Source organism: Carassius gibelio, chromosome A9 (genome assembly GCF_023724105.1).
Source record: "Carassius gibelio isolate Cgi1373 ecotype wild population from Czech Republic chromosome A9, carGib1.2-hapl.c, whole genome shotgun sequence".
Lineage (NCBI taxonomy): Eukaryota > Metazoa > Chordata > Actinopteri > Cypriniformes > Cyprinidae > Carassius > Carassius gibelio.
Window position 1 is genome coordinate 10,421,945 of NC_068379.1, and position 22,755 is coordinate 10,444,699.

Here is a 22,755-nt window from a genome sequence, read left to right on the forward strand (position 1 = left end):
TGCGCCATAAAGTAAATAATCCACTCTCTCTATTCATAAAGATGCGTTCACTTTGATAGCCGTGATCATTCAGTAATAGCGAGCTGATTTGGGCTGATTTGCACTCAAACAGATGGTAATCATGCAGATACATTCACATTCAACATAAAACACACTCACACATATACAAAAACTGTTGAAAAATAAAAGAAACAAAGACAAAGGCGATTGCTTTAAGTTCCGCCTCCATCAGCTGACAGGTGCGTCAGAACACGTCACAAGTTATTGCTTCGTTGGACTAAACGTGCTTCATGAGATGTCGTTCAGTGGACCCTTACGTTTCTAATTAAACCGGGATTTACAGCTGTGGATGTGTTTATGACTCATTATTATGACGGATCTGGTATGTACAGCATTTCTAATGTTCATGTTTTTTATGTGTACTGCTTACACAAATGTAGCAAATGCAGTCTTTATAAGCTTTCCATTGAAAACAGCGATCTGTCGTCGATGCTTGAGGCTTAGATCTTTATAATGATACATAGATTGTCAAGATTAAATTTGTCCCGTTTCATTTAATCTATTCATAAACACTGACACGTGCGAGTTGAGTGGCTTTTTATCCAACTGTTCAAGAAGTAGTTTATATTAAGTGACATTTAAAAGACACAATATTATGGTATCTGTCCTTCCTCTATATACTAACACTGAGTGAAAAGATGAATTTCCGGGATAAATCTGTATGGGAAATTTCAGTGAAATTTAAGGTGTACGACCCGTGTACGAAAATTTCCCAGGTAAGTGTGCTGAGTCCAGGGCAGATCTACGTTTTGAATCCTAATAAACAAGTAACACTACAGTTCTATAGTCTAATTTGAAGGGTGAACTTAAAAGACATAAATCATACAACAAGGAAATTTTTGAAGATTAGAATCCAATGTAAAAAAATAAAATAAAATAAAAAAAACAATCAAAGTGATGTCGCCATAATAGAGACGACTCGTTCTTCCCTAGTGACATTAAAGATTCGAACGACACATCACAAGACACCAAACAAATAGCTAGTAGGTAACCTATTCATGTATGGTTTAATATGTTTGTATGGTTTTCTCAGATCAATGTTTTTACTCCGTCAAGGCTCTGCTCGCGTTGGTCGTGGTTGATTTTAATTGAACGTTCAATCAAAATTTAATAAAACACAATAAAAGTAAAATACGCTGGGCGGTATCAAACAATATACAGTCATGTTGATTTGCATATTTTGTATCAGTTTATTGTGTGACAGTGACCACATAGCAAGATTGCACCAAATGACAATATGCACAGAATGTTCCATAATAATAAACTGTCGTTTTGACGGTCGTGGACCGGTTCTCGAAGGCGGCTCATTTTATCACCTTGCCCAAATTACCTTCAGCCAAGGAGACAGTGGTTGCTGTCATAGATCACGTCTTTCGTTTACATGGCCTCCCAAAGGACGTGGTCTCCGACAGGGGTCCAAAATTTGTGTCCAAATTTTGGCAAGAGTTCTGTAGATTATTAGGGGCGACGGTTAGTCTCTCTTCGGGGTTTCATCCCCAAAGCAATGGTCAATCAGAGAGGGCCAACCAAGATCTGGAGAGAGTATTGCGATGTTTGGTTTCCAAGAATCCTTCCTCTTGGAGCCAACAACTTTCTATGGTGGAGTACGCACACAACTCATTACCAGTGTCAGCTACGGGCCTTACTCCGTTTGAGTGCAGTTTAGGTTACCAGCCACCAGTTTTTGACAGTACGGAATCCGAAGTCGCGGTCCCCTCCGCTCACGCCTTCGTCCAGAGGTGTCACCACACTCGGACTAGAGCCCGTGAGACTCTTCTCCAAGTGGGGGCGCGCGCCAAGGCCAAGGCCGATCGCCACCGGTCAAAGCCTCCCGTATACGTCGTTGGTCAAAAAGTGTGGCTTTTTTCTTAGAACATTCCTCTCCACTCCGTCTCTAATAAGCTTGCTCCCAAATTTATTGGCCCGTTTCCTGTCACTAAAATCATTAGTCCGGTGGCAGTCCGCCTCAAACTTCCTCCCACGTACAGAAGAATTCACCCCGCCTTCCATGTATCAAAGATCAAACTCGTGTTTTGGGCACCTATTAATCCGCCTGTCCCGGTTCCTCCCCCGCCGCGTCTCGTAGATGGGGAACCCACTTATTTGGTTAACCGTATTCTGGACTTGAGAAGGAGGGGACGCGGATTTTAGTACCTGGTGGACTGGGAGGGTTACGGTCCGGAGGAGAGAAGTTGGGTTCCTGCTAGAGACATTCTGGATCACTCTCTGATCGATGATTACAATCGTCAGGTAAGAAGTCAGGGAACGCCAAGAGGCGTTCATAGGGGAGGGGGTACTGTCACGGTTCATGAATTCACTCTCTCTCTCGTCTAACGTGTTGTTATGTGTGCCTCTATGGGCGTGGTCACTGATCAGCGATGATCAGCAGCACCAGCTGCTTTGGGCCGCGCTTGGGCCGCGCTCATATGGCCGTCCCCCTCAGCACAGGGACTGAGAGGGGGAAGCCATTATCATGGCTCCTTCGGAAACATTCGTTTTCGTTGTTTTGTTTTGTTTTCTTTACTAAGTTTATTCAACTATTCGCCTCTCCACACAAGGAAGACGAATTCTGGAACACTGCCTTGTTAAACCTTTCAAATACCGCGCGATCCCGCAACAGCCGGAAGATGAACGAACACCCCTTGCCACAAAGGACCACGTGGCTCCACGCTCACGCGAAGATCCAGCGCAGCTCACACGCGCGTCACACGGCCTCCGGCACACGCACGCTGTTTTCAAAAGGACCAGCGCACGCACGCTGGGCCATGCAAGTATCACTTTTCTATGGAGATTTAAATGCTGCTTTAAAGTGTTGCTGTGATTTGATTGGTGTTGGCTGCTAAGGTTTACTGACTGTGATTTTCATACCTGAGCTCCTTCTGTGATCTCATTCATTCTCTCTCTCTCTCTCTCTCTCTCTCTCTCTCTCTCCCTCATTTGGATTCCGTTATGTCTTGTATAAAGTTTACTGTCTGTATTGTCGTAAGCATATTTACTCTGTGTAATTTGTAGTTTCGATGTATTATTAGTCAATTATTAAAACTCATATATTTATGATGATTCTTGGCCTCCACCCCACTCACATTACGAGTCACTGAGATGTCTGATCTTTAGCTACAAGCTTTAAATTTAGAAACTAAATTTATCATAAGGATAGGATAATGTTTTCATGGCCAGAGAATATTTTTCCTTGAATTATAAGAAGTGATAACTTTATTGAAAATTGCTAGGTCAATCTGGTTTGCTGGACATACCACTGTTTAACTTGCAGTAATTTACAGTTAGAGATATCACAATAATTGATAGGAAGAATGGAATATTGACATATTAATGAGTAAGTTACAGTGCCCTGTAATTAGTTATTGTATAGACAATTGAGCTATTTTTCATAATCAATACAATTTATTGTAACTGTCATATGAGATATAAATATTAATCATATTCCTGATTAATTATTCAAATTCCCTATATATCATTTGAGTTAATTATTCTGTACAACTCATTGTTGCTACACTTCAGAGCAGAGCCTGCATGGGTCTAATCTAGGATATCCAGGTTCTTTTTTTTCATTGCACCTGAAAATGACTTTGTGCAGCATATTCACTTCTGGCGTACATCCGCCTCTCGCGTTGCTCAGCTGTGGATGATTTAAAAATGTTTGATATAAAGGTTGCTGTCCCATTTTATACAGGAATTGTTCATTTAATAAAAAAATCTAATTATATTGTTAGTTCTAATTATATTGTTAACACAAGTTGATTTAGGCTATTTAACATGCACTGTGACATTTTATCCTTTTTAATTTATAAATTCCTTGAGATATTAAAGTTAGTTTAATAGTATTTAAATTCAAGTTTAAAAATAGGTTTTAACTGCTTAAATTATTTCTAGATGAATTAGTAATATGTTATGTTTTTCTCTCATGTCTCTTCGTTGAGTATTCACGGAGTTAGAGTTCATTTTAATGACGTGTTTGTAAATGAAGATCAGCGCAGACAGCACACCTTGTTTGTTATCTTTATTTTATAAGTGCACAAAGTTTTGTTGTTATAATGTCTGTATCCAAAAAAAAGTATACCTTTTACAGATTCGATTGATGTATTGCTCTTATCTGTACGATTAAAACTGAAAGTGTAATTTAAGTTCTTTTCGGGGTTATCAGGAGAAAATGACTAATCGACTCCAGAGGGTTAAGAAAAGAAGGGAAAAAAATTATAACAAATGGCATTTGATTTTAGAGCATAACAACTGAAGGTTTATGAAACCTTAGCCAATAAAGCATTTTTTTTAAATAATGGAACTTAAAGTTGTGAACTAAAATATAATTTCAGCCAATTTCATTATTCATACAATGCATAACATTTCTGGTGTTTGGATTTGTACTTCAATATAATGAGCTCCAAGAATAGCCCTAGATTAGTTACTTTCTCTCTCTCTCTCTCTCTCTCTATTTAACAGCATTAGCTCGATGAAATACGTCTTCCTTCAAGGCAGAATTCATGTTTTCCTGCCTTGCTAAATGGTCTCATGATCAATAAGTTGTATTCGCCTCAATCTGATTTAATAAAGTCAAACCGCAGACGGTGAAGCTGCGTCAGATATCTTAAATAACTGCTACCTTATCAACTGCTACGGTAATAGTACATTTTTAAAAGTGAACTTTTAGTACAATATACATATTAATTAATGTTAGTTTAGCTAGCATGCTTTAGTTGGTAACATATATTCCCCATTGACACATTCTGCTCATCTGATTTCAGAGTCTCCAAAGACTGCAGCTGACTTCTGATTCCCCAGAGACAGTCTTGGAGGAGAAATGGTTTGTCTTCATTTGTAAATATATTATAATATTCACAATGCAGCGTAAATTTCACTTGTTTTGTTCACTTCAGTGTTCTAGTTTAAATTTTTTGAAATCTACAGTGTATTCTGTTGTATTCTGAGGTGATTTAATGTTTTAATGTGTATATATATTTAATGTTTTTAGGTCAGATAGCAAATGTTGCCATTCTTCTGGAAAACTGCTGGTCTTTAAAGAAGTCATCAATTAGGTAACTTGAACACAAACCCAACCATTCATCTGAAGGACTGTGAAAATATGAACCCTTTGAACCACCGGTGACCGTTTCCACATGATAAATAGAAATGACATGCCATAGGATGATAGGGGTATTGATATTTCATATAATATTTTATATTTTATATAATTTAATTACATTTAGTCTGCTAGTGTTTCATGTTTGTTTTGGGATAGTGGGTCATGAGTCCTTTGATCTGAACAGTTTAAATGATCCTCCAGATCCTTCACTTTCTCAGGTATTCCATCATCTTTTGCATATCTAAACCCTTTCCAGCAATGAAAGTATGATTTCAGATCTATTTATTTACACTAAGAACAGTTAAGGGACTCATACACAACTATTTTGAACTACTTGAATTGGATGATTAGGGAAAACTCATTTTTCCAGTATTAAATCAGCATTAAAGTATATAGATTCTGAAGGGCAGTTCTAAATTAACATATTTTGTCTTTAAACTGTAACACCAATGAGCGGATGGTATTCAACCATCTGTTCCATGTTAATGAATCCTGACCCTGTTGACACATTCTACACTCAAAGACCAGAACGTGAGTTAAAGAAAAAACAGGGACTTTCGTTTTACAACCCTCTTACAACATAACTCACCACCCTGGGCGCCGCCATGACGGCAATGTCCTGGCGAGGATGAGAGTTATAACACCTTGGAGACTATCCAGAGATGCGATATCGAACTTCAAAAGGGGAGACAAACACCCCCCCTTTCTGATCGCACATTCCAGTGAAACAGACGCACACGCAGTCATGAGACGCACACACACTCAAAAACAGGCACAAGCATTTTTGCTGGCCCATGGACCTTCTTTTACTAAAACTACCTCTAAATGTATTTTAATGTCTCCCTTTTTGTGCTCAAATGTATGTATGCGGCATAGTGGAATATATGAATGTTACTGTGTGTTTAATGCAAACTTTAGATGCATTTAGTTAATAGTAAGTCTGTATCTTTGGATACGGGACTGGTAAAAGCCTAGTTCTTAGTGTCGGTATAATCGTAAAAACACGACTGTAACGAATCTTGATAGCAAATTACAAAAAGATGCATTGTTTCAGAGGAACGATCTTGCTTAAGAAAAGTGTTTAACTTTGACATCGCCATAAATTAGACCAGTGGGCGGAGATCAGCAAACAAAGAAGATTTTTCCCGCCTTAGTTTGTTTACACTTCATTGGCTCATACTAAAAAAATAGGTGTAAACCTAGAGTTACTTAAAAGCTCAGGGAAACCTGTATTCTGGGCATTCCACCAGAGAGAAAAGAGGATTCCCAGCTTTGCAACCGGACTTCAAGAAGTTCTCCGTTATTCTTCTTTACTTTTCGTTTCATTCTAGTTTTTCTTTATTGTCTGCTGATATTTGACTTCGTTCAATTGCCCTCACGAGCCAAACGAACTTAAGTCTAGTCATCTTTTGGCAAAGTTTACCTTCGCGTTAACCATCGAGCTCGCGCATCATCTGCTCTGGAAAGAACCACGCTGAGGCCGCACAGACCGGACAATTTGAGCGCAGCTACGCACAAGAGCCAGATCAAAGCAAGTACTTTCTTATATCGCAACTAAAATTGCTGTTTAAGGTTGTCTAGGCTATTCCATGTTTGTGAAATCATCCAATGACTTGGGGTCTCTTGCAAAGTTAACTGTTTGAAATTGCCACGCTGAGATTGTTTTTCACTTTCACTTTCTCTCCCTCTCTCTCTCTCTCTCTCTCTTTATCTCTCTCTCTCATTTATCTCATTATTATTCTTGTTCATTTACCTCGTTTAAATTGTATTTTCGTTTTTGCTATATACTCATATATACTCCGTGTGAATTGTAGTTATGTACTCTTTAGTCTGTTTTTATTAAATCCTATAATTTGCTTGAATTGAATTGTTTTATTGCTCATTGAGATCGAAGTCCCTGAATCGTGTGATCTACGCTACGAGCTTTGTTTTATATGAATTAATTTTCAGTAATCTTAGTAGTACAGACACAGAAAATATTGTTTTTTCCTGATCAGAAGATTAATATTTCTTGGAGTTTGTAAGAAGGGTATTTTTATTGGATTTTGATAAGGAAGTCTAGCTTCCAGTTCGCTGGACAAACAGATTGTCTAGAGTAACTTAAATTAATTCTAGTAAAGGTTACCTTTAAATGATTAAATATTCCCTCTTTGGGTAATTTAATATTTGTAAGCAATAAGCACGTTATATTCATAGACTCATGAATATTCACTTCATTTGAGTTAATTATTCCCCAGAAAGTGATTGTTGCTACATTATAATGGTGGAGAATGCGGGCAGCGTTCAAACTTTGTTTTTGTGAGCAATATTCATTTTCATTTTCATGAGCATTTTTGGATGTTAATATTATGTATGCGCATTTTTGAATTGTGAGTTAAGTCGCGCTTCGAGCGAACTCATTTGGCACAAAGGCAACTGTTCAGCACAGCAGCCTAACAGTTTCTAAAAATACCTATAGTCACTGTTATTTTAATAAAAGTAAACTGCAGTAAATGTTAAAAGTCTCCTGTCAAGAGAAGACCAACATTTTCATATGAATAATTAAAAGATGAAGAAATCTTTTATTAATTGTAATATGTAAATCTGAACCTGAGCGATGTTCCTCTGATTCAGTTAAAAAGGCCTTGCATATTAAGTATCGTTATTGAATTTCGTGGTGAGCCACAGTGATATTCAACATTTAAACGATAAAAACTCCTGGTCTAAATTGGCTTAGCTACCCGATTTTAAACCTAAAACATTTAAATCATAAGTGCTATTTTGTTAAATGTTTATGGGAGGTCAACAGATGGACAAAACCTGTTATTAACAGTCGTGTGTTGGTTAGAGAAAAGCTCCGGCCTCACGCGCTGTTTAATTTAGCACCTCAAGGGTCATAAAACCTTTGTCTGTTTGTGAGTTGCGATTTTGATGCAGAGAATCAGCGCTGATGAGCGCACAGAGATTAGATCATAGTGAAACTGACTGTCATTCCGCTATCTAAACACCAGAGGGATTTTTAGAAGTTTCAAGTTGCCCTGTCTTCTGATTCCGGCTTGCATGAGTGCCATCTCGTGGCCGTTTCAGATAAGGCTCTCGAATTACTAACCTCTATTTCTCTCTGTGATTTATTGAATTAGCTGTCTAAATTCTCAATAATTATTTGCATTAACAGCTTTGCTCGTGCGAAAATTATTATTTCAGCATTAGACAATTTTTGCCTGTTTTTGTTCACATTTACTTTGAATTTGGTTCAAACATGATTTGAATTAGAATTTAATTGTTTAATAGTGCAAATTAAGTGTCTCAGCCCAACCACTGATTAACCCATTTAGAAGGAAGTAAGCCATCTAGTGGCAGTAACCTGTTAAGTCAGTTCACAGCTGGCATCTCTCTGATCTCTTTCTGTTCGGTTCTGTTTTGAATTGCTTCATCTACTTTTACCCTTTCTGATTAATTTCATAATTATTAATGATACATTACTGTTATCGTTGGGTATTATAGGGCATTTATTCCGATTTTCCTATTAATTCTTCTCACCTGCTTATTTTCAATTTTGATTTAAACCAGTTTTGAAATTTTTAATTTGAATTAAGTTTTCTGCTCACCAGGTTAAGCCACAGAGAGTGAATACGCCCCTTTGTGGTGAAAACCAGCTTCTTCTTCTCCCGTGCTCATTCCTGTCTTTTGTTATTTATTTTATTATTATTATTATTTTTTTTTTTATTATTATTATTATTATTTTTTTTTCCTCTTTAATTTTTTTTTTAATTATTACTTTTTTTTATTATTATTATTTTTTTTTTTTTCATTTTAGTTTTATTCAACTTTTTATTTTATTTTATTCTATATAGCCCTTTTTGTTGTTTATCTTTCCTCTCTCTTTTTGCTTAGATTATTTTGATAATTACCATCATTATCATAAGCTTTTGTTTTTGTTTTATCATCATTAGGTAAAGCTGTTTACCTCTCATTTCTACATATATATTTACTCAGTTGATGATTAAACAAACCAAACCTTAATTCACTTTAAGTTTCCTTTGTTCATCCTTTGTGTATTTGATTGTAGAACTCCTTTGGTGATAGGACAGTCATCTCAGGTTTCCAGTGAGCAAGGGGGCCAACCGGCGTTGCCAACACTGGCCGTGAGTGAAACTCGGTCCCTCTTATCTCTGTTCGTTTGCGGCACGCAGTGGAGACATCAGCAATTTGGCACTCCAACGGTGATCAATCAGTCCAGCCGACACACGACGCAATCTCTGGGACCAGTACCTAAACCGGGGGCTAAATCGGGGCCCACTTTCTTTTCTAAAGAGAGGGTTCTGGGGAACAGCCCAATTTTGTAGTGCTGTCTGGCGGTTGACATCTTGGTGTTGCCGGTTGTGTTAAAAGTCACAAGCTGTTTGAGAGGGCGCAACGTCAGAGTAACGGAGGGCCAGGGACACTGCGGTTGAGTGTTTGGGAGCGCCAGGGAGGCTGACCGTGCCGCTGGATTCCACCAGGTGAACCAAAAGTGATAAAACCTATCCACTTATTATAAGGCGCAGGATATTAGATATTCCCCCTGATATTTATGTTAAGTGTTTGGTCCATTTTCCTCTGTAAGCCACACCCTTTTCCTAGGTCTCTTACTCCCCCAGCCGCACGTGCTGTAGGCCCCTAGCAGAAACTCTTATGAAAAGCAGCAGGCTTAATTTTTTTTTTTTTTATTCTCTACCTAACACTTCTAGCGTTCTTATTCAGTCCATTTCATTGCAGACCAATATATTTGGTGTTTTGTTTTCACGGTGCTCTTTCCTATCTTCACCTTTTTGCATGCTGTTGTGATTCTGTTTCTTGCAGTTCACCGAGAGACCCCAAGGAGAGCTAAGTAGTAGAGCGACAACCGAGCAGCCGGTGTCACCAGGTGACCCACGAGGCTATCCCCTGTCAAGTCTCTATTTTGGGCCGACCCTAATTGGACCCGCCTCCCTGTCTAACTGTCTGCACCAGTTAGCCAAAATTCTTATAGACGGCATAGCCGTATGATAGCTCGTTAACCAGAGAACGAACTTGCATTGGCCTCTTTGTGTGTGTGTTGTGCTTCTCTTGTCCGCAGTGAGCCAAGATGTCGCGTGCATCCAGTCCCGCAGTCCCTTGGGATCAGCTAGCGACATGGCTGGAGACGATGACGACCTCCTTCCTGCCAAAGGACACCAGTGACCTGCAGCACTTGAGCCAGGGACAACTGGATACTGAGATGGACCAGCTGATGGCGAACGATCCAACGCAGAGTTACACCCACAAAGAACTTGCCAGGATCACAGGGACCCTAGCTCACCTCCTCATCGCCCAGGCAAGGATCAGCGAAAGGAGCAACCACGACTTGGAGCAGGAAGCCGCGGCTCTGAGACTTCGAGTGGAGGAAGCCCTACAGCGTCAGGCCCACACCCAGAGTCGTCTAGATAAGCTACTTCTCGAGACCCAAGACCAACACGAGAAAGAGAACGCTACAGATCCAGAACTACAGAAAGAAGTGGAAAGACTTCAAAATGCCCTGGAGAATCTTCGTCTGGACACAGACCAAAGAGAACATTTGGAGAGAGAAACCCGAGAGAGACTCGAGGCAAAGCTCCGACAAGGTGACGCTCTCCTTGAAAGGGCTGAAATCGAACTGAAAGAAAGAGATGCTAAAGTGAAGGCCTATGAAAATCACCTGGAAATGGCCCGAGCTGAAATCCACGACCTTACACAGCGTAAAGACTCTCTAATAGATGAACTTGACATGGTTCACAGAGAACTGAAACATTCTTATAGCCTGCAACGTGAACAGAAAGAGGAAACACACTCCACAGAGTTTCCCCTGGCCAGTGAACCCCAGCGTGTCAGCCAAGAACTTCGAGCTGGAAAAGGGGGTGAAAGCCTGCTTTTCAAAATGTCACCAGCCAGCCTCCACGAACCCCTGTCAGCAGTGGGGGAAGGAAAACCCTTCCAGAAAGTCCGGGTCACCAGCCACGGACACATAACTCCAAAAGAACTGGACAAGCTGGCTAGACACATCCCTACGTTCAACCCAGATCCTGCAGGAGGCCACGACATTCACGCTTATTTACAAGATATAGACTTTCACTTGCAAACTGTCACCAACGTAACCACTTGGGACAAATTGTACCTGCTCAGAATTACGTCCAGTCGTGAGGTACGCAGTTTCTTAGACCGTCAACCAGAGACTGTCAAAATGGACTACCAGCAACTGCGAAAAGCTTTGGTGCGTGAATTCTCTGATCCAGAATCAGACCAAGGGCTAGTAACCGCAATGGACCTCAAGCAAGGTCGACTTGAAACCCCACCAAATTTCTACAACCGACTGCGACGTGCCTACTTCGGAGCGAGGAATGAACCAGGCATGGAGGAAGACGTCAACTTCCGAACTTTGTTTCTGCGAAACCTCCATCCTACTGTCAGCCACCATTTGGGAGTGTTAGCGTGCCCGCGTAGCATGTCAACGCAACAGTTACGTGATTTAGCACATAAGGCCTACACCAAACAAAAGACTGTGTCAGAAAAGACTGTAAAGCACCCAACTATTTGCTCTGTCTCTGAGTCCCATTCAGAGTTGACCCTAGAGGGCGCCCAACAGCACCCAAGTTATACACCCATCAACCGAGAGTCAAGACCGTTCCAAGCCAGCAGAGGGCAGCGCGGTCGCGGTGGTGGTGCCCGTCCGAAGCACCAGAACGACCGCTCTGGAATATCCTGGGACCGGCCTCGCCCCTCCCATAACCAAAAGGGGGGGGCCACCTGGGAAGCCGGCCGGCGACCCAGAACTAGCCAACCTCCAGCCTCCAGAACACCAAGCCCAGGGAGGCGGGAGGGGGAACACTCTCGACGTGATGCTTGGAAACTCAAGGCTGAGCCCACATCTAAAAAGGAAAGTGCAGCCACATCCGAAGCTGCAGAACTTCTGAGAATACTGAGAGAGTTCCTTCAACAGAAACCTCACAAGGAGGACAAGAAGGATAAACCAGACACCGCATGACTAAACCTTATGCCTGAAACCAGCAACACTCCCAACGTCTCCACAACTGAACCAAGCACACAGAACACTGTTTGTCAACCACGAACTATTGAACTAGCTGTTGCCTCATCAAACAATAGCAACACCCACTCAGTCCAGCTGACGTCTGCACCTCCTGACCAAGAAAGCATCATCCCACACACTGAGGTGCCAGAAAGTGCTGTTTTGGTTATCTGTACCCACAACGAAACACACAAAACATACCCTAACTGTTTATCGATCAACACACAAGCCCCAACACCAAAACTCCTGGGGAACCTGATCGAGAAGGGAGTGGCTCGGAAACTCTACCTAACCATCACTTTAGAAAAGGAAATGAGACTCGAAGCCCTTGTGGACACAGGCTCAGACCTCACGTTGATTTCGGCTCAACTATTTGATAAGCTCAAATTTGAAGCTCAGAGACAGAATCGAACTCTAAATTTTCACACTTGCAAGCTGAATGTGCAGTCATACAGCCAAAATGACATCCAGCTCAGAAATGTAGCTCCCATCCACCTGACGATCGGACCTATGAGCCTAGTACATCCTATTTATGTCTCACCAATGAACAATTATTCATTTCTCATCGGGAAAGACCTGCTTGATCGCTTTGAGCCTTTACTAGATTTCAAACAGCTGAAAGTCTGGGCTCAAGTGCGAGAACCTCTTCCCCTCCAACCACACAGGTCGCCGGTGCCAGACGGTCAGGTCACAGAGGTCACGAGAATTCCCACGGTGCCAGACGGTCAGGCCACAGAGGTCACGAGAATTCCCACAGAGTCAGACTGTCAGGTCACAGAGGTCACGGGAACCCCAGCAGCCAGCCATAGGTACCCAGCCTCAACAATGAACCAAGGCTCAAGTTCGATCCTCTGTACCTTCAAGGCCACTAAAGACTCTGATACCTACTGCCCCAATGTCAAAACCAAACTGCAGCTGCATGATATAACAACAACGGACAGTATTCTGGCCATATGGGCAGACAACTCAGCCATTAGTCTGTCACTGTACAATGCAATCACTGAGAAGACACCTGACCTCCCTTATGCCAGCAAGCGCACTCGTTTCCCTTTGAACTCACACCCATCCTCAATGGTGTCTGCTAGAGGAATCTGCGCTTTGCATGTGAAATGGAATTATCGGTGCCTTACTCATTATTTCCTGGTCCTTCCGGACCTGCCACACGATGTTTACATTGGAGCAGACCTCTTGATTCGCCTCAAGGCTCATGTGGACACTTTTAATGAAGTTGTATGGGCCCCATTGACTTTGCAGCCACACGTTTCCATCAACCATGACAACCTCATAATCCGGGCAGACCATCCCAGAAGTCTGCACTTTAGTCAACGAACAGGAAACGGTGGTACCAGCTTACACCAAAGGGGTCGCTATTCGGCTCAACATGCGATGGGGTCAAACCTTAAACCACACGCTGGGTTTCTTCCAACCCTCACCTGAATGTGTGGAACTCGGACTCACACTGGAAGCCACACCCCTCACTGAAGTGTCATCTCGTGTAGTCTACATCCTGTTCAACAACTGCACGGCAACTGACATCAACATTCCCAAGGCCTACCGGCTGGGATGGCTAGTAAGCCATGACTTTCATGATTTTGAACTTGTACTACCTGTCATTGGTCCCATTCCACCCGCACTGATACCCGAAGGGAGTACAGACAGTACATTGTTCACTGCACCCTTCAAACTCATTGCCATCACATCTGTTATGTCGGTGCCTAAAGACCAAGTGTGCAGAACGGAGCTGACCGAGGACGAACACCTCACAATATACACAGTCTCCCACAAGAACGTCGGTGAGGCTCATGAACCTACTACACCTCTCAATGCCAACCCGACTGATGACACACCGATGGAGGAGCCTTACCCAGGTTTTGAATCTCAAGTGCAGCAAATTCTACAAGACGCTAATGCACTTCAAAGACAAGTTCTGTATAAGTTCAAAGAATCCTTTGCCAAAGACTCTCTAGACTGTGGTCTCACCAACCTCCACACGGTGCGCATCCCTACGCACCCTGATGCTCCTCCCACTTTTGTCAGACAGTACAAGATTCCCATCGCCTCACACGAACCAGTGCAGGAGATCATCGAATCTATGCTTGAAAAGGGGGTCATCCGTCCATGCAACAGCACCTACTCAGCCCCCATCTGGCCCGTCCTCAAACCTAACGGCAAATGGCGACCCACCATTGACTACAGGAAACTGAATCAACAGGTGCCGCTGTCACGATGGCCCATGACCCAGCTAGAACAAGAACTACCCCGAATCAGAGGAGCCACAATCTTCTCTACACTTGATGTGGCCTCTGGATTCTGGACCATTCCGGTGCACCCGGAAGACCAACACAAGTTGGCATTCACATTTGGCAACAGACAGTTCACCTTCAACAGGTGTCCGTTCGGCTACGCCAACTCACCAGCTGAATTCAACATCTTTCTGAACAAAGCCTGCCCAGACGCTAGAATGAGAGGCAACTTGATCTATGTAGACGATGTTCTCATGAAGAGCACAACGGTGGCCGACCACCTGAAAGAAATAGACTATGTTTTGAACCAACTATCCACCGCCGGAGCCAAGATCGCCCTCCACAAAGGACAGTGGTGCCGAACTAAGGTTAACTACGTGGGCCTGCTCATCGGATCCCAAGGCATTGAACCTCAGTCAAACCGCATTCATGCCATTCAGAACATCAAGCCTCCCACCAACGTCTCTGAGCTGCGGAGTTTTCTAGGGGTATGCAATTACTCTCGACAGTTCATGGAAAACTACTCGGACATTGCCAGACCTCTGACAGCTCTGCTAAAAAAGGACTGCCCTTTCGTCTGGTCAGAGTCTCAAGAACACGCCATGAAAGAACTAAAAAGACATTTATGCACAGCTCCGTGTCTTGCTTACCCCGATCCACAAAAGGAATTCTACCTGGAAGCTGGGTTCTCCAACCAATGTCTCAGTGCTGGCCTGTACCAACGGCATGATCAAGACAAGAAAGTAGTTGCCTATGCCAGCAAGACACTGCTTCCACCAGAGTGTAAGTTCTCAGACTGTGAAAAAGCTCTGCTCTGCACTGTATGGGCCATTCAGCGATTCTCCAATTACATTGGGGCACAGAAAGTTATCATAGAGACTTGCCACCAGCCAGTAATGTTCCTCAACAGCCAGCGAATCCGAGATGGCGTGGTCACCAATTCACGCATAGCCACATGGCTAATGGCTCTCCAAGGACGCAATGTTGAGGCACGGTATGCACAGAATCACAAGTCTGCGCTGGGCAATGGCCTGGCCGCATGCCAAAACTGTTCTGATAACATATCTGCAGAAGAAATGGGCGTGCAAGAACCCCAACAGCAACAACCGACCTGTCACAGGTACTTTGAAGAGAATGCGTGTCAGGGCATGCTCACAGCCTACGTCGATGGATGCTCCTACAACCACGATGGCATCCTCAAGGCAGGCGCAGGAGTGCTGTGGGTCAACGACCAGCCGTGTTCCCCACAACACTTCAAGTTAGGTCCCCAGTCATCACAATATGCAGAAATAGCAGCCATTCTCATAACTCTGCAGATCGCATCAGCCCATGACATCAGAGAAATCCTCATCTGTACAGACTCTAACTATGCCAGACTCAGTTTTGTGTGCCACCTTACCGGCTGGAAACAGAATGGTTTCAAAACGGCAAACAACAAGCCAGTCAAACACCAACACCTGTTCCAAGAATGTGATAACATCACCGAAATGCACAATATGACTGTGTACTGGAAGAAGGTAAAAGGACACTCTAAGCTACCAGGGCTGGACAAAGACTTAAATGATAAAACCGACGCCCTCGCCAAAACAGGCGCACTACACGGGGAGGTGTGGTCACCCCCAGAACCCACACCCAGCCCCGATGTTGCAGTATTAACCCGCAGCAAACGACCTTCAGCTGTGGCAGTGCCCGCCTCACAGTCGCTATCGCTAACTCCGCAGATCTCCAACAACGACATTGCGGATATGCAAGCCTCTGACACTGCCATAAAGACAATTCTTAACCACCTCTCTGACCCCTCCAACCACCCTATCACTGAAGCTGAGCTCAATGATGACTCGTGCCTCCGACACCTGTATAACACCAGACACATGCTACGTGTACAAGACGACATTCTGTGGTTTGCACCTGATGACAGCACATCGCCACGGCTCGTGGTGCCACGATGCCAAAAGGGGGTGATGCTAATGTACGCCCACGACACACCATGTGCTGGACACCACGGTGCCAGAGCCACGTATGACACACTGAGACAGGTGGCATTCTGGCCCGGCATGCAACAAGATGTGGCAGAGTACGTCAGAGAATGTCTTGTGTGCTGCCAGTTCACACCAGCAAACCCAAACCACAGAGCCCCACTGCAACGCAGAGGGATCACGTTCCCGTGGTCAGACCTCCAAATCGACTGGGTAGGGCCCCTGCCCAGATCAACAAGAGGCAACAAGTACTTCCTCACGGTGGTGTGCCAGTTTACCAAGTGGGTAGAGTGTCTGCCAGCACCCAATGACACTGCCCAAACCACTGCATACCTCCTGATGAACCATATCTTCTCCCGGTTCGGATTGCCACTGAGAGTCAACTCAGACAGAGGTACCCACTTCACGGCCGAGATCATGCAACAGATCTGGAAATGCCTAGGGGTACAAGCTAAACTACACATCAGCCACCATCCAATTGCATCCGGCCAGGTAGAGAGATCGAACCGAGCGGTGGTCGCCATGCTGAAAAAGTATGTGTCTGCTAATCAGAAAGACTGGGATGTGAAACTACCCCTTGTGTTGATGGCCATCAGAGCCACCCCACAGGAATCAACACGGGTGTCCCCTTTTGAACTCATGACTGGGCGGCAGATGACCCTGCCACTACACTTGCTGTATCAACCAGGAGACTCCAACCTTGTTACTGCTTACACCACATTCCAGTACCTTGACGAGCTCCATAGACACTTGAAAACAACGTTTGCTTTTGCCCAGCAACACCTGCAAAAAAGCGCTGAAGGCCAGAAAGCATACTATGATCGGAAAGCGTCACACCAGGAACTGAATGTGGGCGACAGGGTCTTGTATTACCGCTTCACCCCGCCAACTCAGACAGGCCCCCAGCGGCTGTCAAAGAAATTCCTGCCACACTGGACGGGACCTCATGAGATTATGAACAAACTCTCCCCAGTTGCGTACCAAATCCAGCTAAGTCGGGGATCGAGAGAACCAGTTCTCAAATGGGTCCACCGTAACCAGATTAAGAGACATGTGGCCACTAGCAGAGAAAGACAGGGAGGGGCCAATGCAAGCTAAACACCAACCGCCGCCATCGAAGCGAAAAGACTGTCCCATCCAACCCGGGACAAACCTCACTGACCTGTTCCCTCTCTCTCTTTTCCCTTTTCCTCCCCATCTCTCTCTCTCTCTCTGGCCTGTAACAGGATGCTGCTGTGGATTCTCATCCTGTGCCTCCAGTCAACCAGAGGCCAGCCGTCATCAGACATTATCACACCGGGTCCTGCCTCGGGCATTGTATTGAGAGAGCAACCGGGACTCCTGATCACGAATTGTCGGACGTACACCCAGAAAGTATACGTTCGACTCGACCCCCGCAACGTCTACAGAGCACACTACCCCCGCGCAGTAGCCCAGTACAGCTGGGCCGGTGCCCGTTGGACAGAGGATTCCCTCCAGCACGCCGAGGCCGATGTCAAGCACATGCTCAACCAACTTGAGAAGATGACTGTTACCCAGGCGGAACTAGGTGGACACAACCGCCGCCCCAAACGTTTCCTGGGAGCGCTGCTCGGAGCCGCCGCTGCTGTGGGAACTCTGTTCAACATTGGTATGTCCAGTGTCAATGCAGTAAATATAGCCACTGTGAGACGGCATGTGGTTGAAATTCAGACGGAACTTCCACAGCTAAAAGAGCAACTCACTACACAGAGTGCATCCTTGCAAACCATTGGAAAGACTTTGAAAGGAACGGTGGTCATTCTCAACACCCACAGCGTGCTTTTGAACCAGACCATGAACTCCATGAAACAGCTGTTCACTGTGTTCCAGAATGACTTTGCCCAAACGCAGCTGGTCACAGCATTAATGACTGACATGCTACGGGAAGTGAGTTCTTCCATCGACAGTCTAGCCATGGGAAGAATTCCACCATACCTGATACCCCTAAGCTTGGTGCAAAATGTGCTGGCTTCCGCCATCACCACACCCACTGATCCCATGCAAATCCACCTTGCCTACTCTCTAGGTAGTGCTATTCCCCTTTACGTGGATCCTGAGCAGAAGGAGATGAGTTTCCTCCTGAACTTACCCATCATAGAGTCAAGCCGAATCTACAGACTCAAAGACATTGTTAATGTGGGGTTCTGGAAGGATAACACTCATATCAAGATACGTACCCCTGAGGTGGTGGCGTACCATGACAGCAACACCCAGCTGTACTTAGCCCCAAACCTGCACATGTGCACCCTAACTAAAGACATTCACTACCTCTGCCCCAGCAAGCCATTTCTCAGAGACAATACTGATGGAATCTGCGGGTTGCAACCCATGATCAGCGACACGCGTTGCCCTGCCGATGCCCAGCCTCGCAGCCACGTCACCGAGACGCAAGCTGAGATTGTAGGTGATAGATGGCTCGTTAACACTCCAGTACGTACCGCTACACTGACCTACGACCAGCATGACACAGCCACCCGTGTCAATCTGCTCGACCAGAGCATGTGGATTCAAGTCCCACGAGGGGCCATCCTCCACCTCGACGATCTGGCCTTATACCATCTTCCGAGTGAAGAGTACCAATCAGAACTAGAAATCCCATCCTTCTTCAAGAACTACAACTTCACCCTAGGTCCGGAGTTGGAACTGTGGATTGAAAAAGGCGGGCCTCAGCTCATTGACATTGCTCCCGTCGACGCAGCCCTCCAAGCCTTGTCTCGATTGCCCATCCTGAACACCTCACCTGTTGTCCAAGCCTGGACTGCAGCTGACACAGCACTGTGCATCTCCATGGTCGTCGGCCACACCCTGACCCTTGGCGTGGCCTTAGTCCTATACAGGAAACTCAATGAGATGCGAATCTCTGCAGCTAAACTCAAGACAACTAGGATTGGAAGTCTCCGATGGAAACCCCGAAGGGAAGGTAACACACCAGAGACGGATAAGGACCTCATCGAGTTGAGTCCTCAGCCCTAACAAACACCTGCTACCCGACTGTCAGGATTCACCTGCCATCCGACCATGGTGGTGGGTGTTGTCCGATAATGACCACAGGGCATCATCCGACCACAAAGGGGGAATGTAACACCAATGAGCGGATGGTATTCAACCATCTGTTCCATGTTAATGAATCCTGACCCTGTTGACACATTCTACACTCAAAGACCAGAACGTGAGTTAAAGAAAAAACAAGGACTTTCGTTTTACAACCCTCTTACAACATAACTCACCACCCTGGGCGCCGCCATGACGGCAATGTCCTGGCGAGGATGAGAGTTATAACACCTTGGAGACTATCCAGAGATGCGATATCGAACTTCAAAAGGGGAGACAAACACCCCCCCTTTCTGATCGCACATTCCAGTGAAACAGACGCACACGCAGTCATGAGACGCACACACACTCAAAAACAGGCACAAGCATTTTTGCTGGCCCATGGACCTTCTTTTACTAAAACTACCTCTAAATGTATTTTAATGTCTCCCTTTTTGTGCTCAAATGTATGTATGCGGCATAGTGGAATATATGAATGTTACTGTGTGTTTAATGCAAACTTTAGATGCATTTAGTTAATAGTAAGTCTGTATCTTTGGATACGGGACTGGTAAAAGCCTAGTTCTTAGTGTCGGTATAATCGTAAAAACACGACTGTAACGAATCTTGATAGCAAATTACAAAAAGATGCATTGTTTCAGAGGAACGATCTTGCTTAAGAAAAGTGTTTAACTTTGACATCGCCATAAATTAGACCAGTGGGCGGAGATCAGCAAACAAAGAAGATTTTTCCCGCCTTAGTTTGTTTACACTTCATTGGCTCATACTAAAAAAATAGGTGTAAACCTAGAGTTACTTAAAAGCTCAGGGAAACCTGTATTCTGGGCATTCCGCCAGAGAGAAAAGAGGATTCCCAGCTTTGCAACCGGACTTCAAGAAGTTCTCCGTTATTCTTCTTTACTTTTCGTTTCATTCTAGTTTTTCTTTATTGTCTGCTGATATTTGACTTCGTTCAATTGCCCTCACGAGCCAAACGAACTTAAGTCTAGTCATCTTTTGGCAAAGTTTACCTTCGCGTTAACCATCGAGCTCGCGCATCATCTGCTCTGGAAAGAACCACGCTGAGGCCGCACAGACCGGACAATTTGAGCGCAGCTACGCACAAGAGCCAGATCAAAGCAAGTACTTTCTTATGTCGCAACTAAAATTGCTGTTTAAGGTTGTCTAGGCTATTCCATGTTTGTGAAATCATCCAATGACTTGGGGTCTCTTGCAAAGTTAACTGTTTGAAATTGCCACGCTGAGATTGTTTTTCACTTTCACTTTCACTTTCTCTCCCTCTCTCTCTCTCTCTCTCTCTTTATCTCTCTCTCTCATTTATCTCATTATTATTCTTGTTCATTTACCTCGTTTAAATTGTATTTTCGTTTTTGCTATATACTCATATATACTCCGTGTGAATTGTAGTTATGTACTCTTTAGTCTGTTTTTATTAAATCCTATAATTTGCTTGAATTGAATTGTTTTATTGCTCATTGAGATCGAAGTCCCTGAATCGTGTGATCTACGCTACGAGCTTTGTTTTATATGAATTAATTTTCAGTAATCTTAGTAGTACAGACACAGAAAATATTGTTTTTTCCTGATCAGAAGATTAATATTTCTTGGAGTTTGTAAGAAGGGTATTTTTATTGGATTTTGATAAGGAAGTCTAGCTTCCAGTTCGCTGGACGAACAGATTGTCTAGAGTAACTTAAATTAATTCTAGTAAAGGTTACCTTTAAATGATTAAATATTCCCTCTTTGGGTAATTTAATATTTGTAAGCAATAAGCACGTTATATTCATAGACTCATGAATATTCACTTCATTTGAGTTAATTATTCCCCAGAAAGTGATTGTTGCTACAAAACAAAACAAGAAAAATTGACTTATCCTGTTCAAAATGTACATCCCCATCTCTTAATGCATTGTGTTTCCTTCTGGAGCATCAGTGAACAATATTTTCAACTCGTATAATAGTTGTGTATGAGCAGTGTTGGGTATAGTTACTTTGGAAAGTAGTTAGTTAGGTTACAATGTTACCATCAATTAAAAGTAATCAGTTATGATACAGCGTTACCTATTCATAAAAGTAACGCGTTAGAGTACTCATGCGTTACCAAAAATTAAAAGCCGTTTGCAGCGGCTCACACATGACAGACACAGCCCCCGGCCCCTTTAAATGCACCTATAAGTCGTGACTCCCGACAAAGAATAACGTCAGTCATCCGACTAAATTAACACTGCAGGATAACAATAACGGGAAAGACAGTCAGCAATAGGCTATTCCACATGGCGTTTTATTTATTTATTATCAAAGAACATATTATTAATAAAAATTTGCACCTACCCAGCCCGGGTAGCCTAGGCTACTATATATTATGAGCACCACAAGAAAACTCCTGATTTTTCTTTAACTTTAAATAATGCAGTTATCAAAGTACAATTATGCTTACTTGTAAACACAACCTTAAACAGGCTTGCAGATTTAAATCCATTTAGAAATGATGAACAATCAGCCAGCCAACGATCTAACAGAAATTAACAGCTGCCTGTCAAACAAAAATGATAACAAACCGAATTAAATCCTTCACCGCCACATAGGCAAATGACAAATCGCTTAATAGCCGAACTAATTATTATTAAAGTGTCACTCACAGTCACAAGCCTAAATTCGCTTTAACACAGTCCTCTTACATTTACTCTTAGTAGTGATGTACGTAGCGTTAAATTTGAGGTAGAATTTTTGGCGGTCGACAGAAGCTTTTCACCAACGCAGTGTGCATTTTACCATTATGTTCTTTTCTTTTTCATTGACAAATTGAAAATAGTGTGCGTACTTCCATAAACCAAACGCTGTCCACTCTGCCATCTTGCCGGGAGTTCGAAAAAAAAAAAAACCACACACACAGGGTCAGGCGCAGGGCACAGACGCATCACAGCCATTGACTTTACGATCACAGAGTTTCGGCTCCGCTGATACATCCGCAGGTGGCACAGTAGACCTTGGCATACTGTCTGACAAAAAGCAGGCTGCAGTCGGGATTTTCCTTTCCTTAAAATAACGGATTACTTTTTTAAAAAAATAACGAAGTTACTGATTACTTACGCATGAAACTAACGCGTTAAGTTACACATTTCAGGAAAAAAGTAATTACCCACAACACTGTGTATGAGTTCTTAATTTTTCCTCACAGTGAAAAGATGGATCTCAAAATTATTAGTCATTGTTAGACAGGGGCCAAATCTGCAGAAGATGCTGGAAAAGCAAAAGAATTTGCGGGAC

At 43.5% G+C, this 22,755-nt stretch overlaps 1 protein-coding gene across 3 annotated transcripts in view; it reads right to left on the minus strand.

Moving 5' to 3' along the window:
* The window catches only part of LOC128020207 (interferon alpha/beta receptor 2-like), a 142,160-nt gene that overhangs the window by 62,146 nt on the left and 57,259 nt on the right, over window positions 1-22,755 (minus strand). The gene's annotated exons all lie outside the window — the stretch shown is intronic.